At 39.1% G+C, this 548-nt stretch overlaps 1 non-coding gene across 1 annotated transcript; it reads right to left on the bottom strand.

Moving 5' to 3' along the window:
- Positions 1 to 23: 23 nt before the first annotated feature.
- Trnaa-ugc lies at positions 24 to 91 on the bottom strand. Its single transcript has one exon. It is a non-coding gene; the product is annotated as a tRNA-Ala (tRNA).
- Positions 92 to 548: the final 457 nt, after the last annotated feature.

Raw genomic sequence — 548 nt, 5'->3', positions numbered from 1 at the left:
CGGCTTTTTTCTTTTTGCTTATGTGGTGCTGGGAATCGAACCCAGGGCCTCATGCATGCAAGGCAAGCGCTCTACCACTGAGCCACCTTCCCAGCGCCCCCCCTCTTTCTAAGAAAAGAATTATAGATATTTAAGATGTTTCATCATAATAAAGAAGTAGATGAATGGATCAAGAAAATGTGGTATATATACACCATGGAATTCTGTGCCTCCATCAGAAAGAATGACATTGCCCCATTTGTTAGGAAATGGAAAGACTTGGAAAAAATTTTATTAAGTGAAGTAAGCCAGGCCTAAAGAAACATTGGACCCATGCTTTCCTTTATTTGCAATAACTAGTATATGTCTGAGACAAGCAGAAACGGTCAGATAAGTTGATGTTAGGTGAAATGAACCCCAAGATAAGGACTGAAATGATTTTTTTTCTTGCTATTGTCTCTAACATATTTATAGGATGATTTCTTTGTTGCTTTGTATGTCCCTCACCCACGGTATAACCCCTGTTTTCACTGTATTTGATGTTGGTATAATTTGTGGAGGGGAAGGGA

Source organism: Dipodomys ordii, unplaced genomic scaffold (assembly GCF_000151885.1).
Source record: "Dipodomys ordii isolate 6190 unplaced genomic scaffold, Dord_2.0 Scaffold4173, whole genome shotgun sequence".
Taxonomy (NCBI): Eukaryota; Metazoa; Chordata; class Mammalia; order Rodentia; family Heteromyidae; genus Dipodomys; species Dipodomys ordii.
The sequence above is the reverse complement of the archived record's forward strand: the minus strand, read 5'-3'. Positions and strand labels throughout refer to the sequence as shown.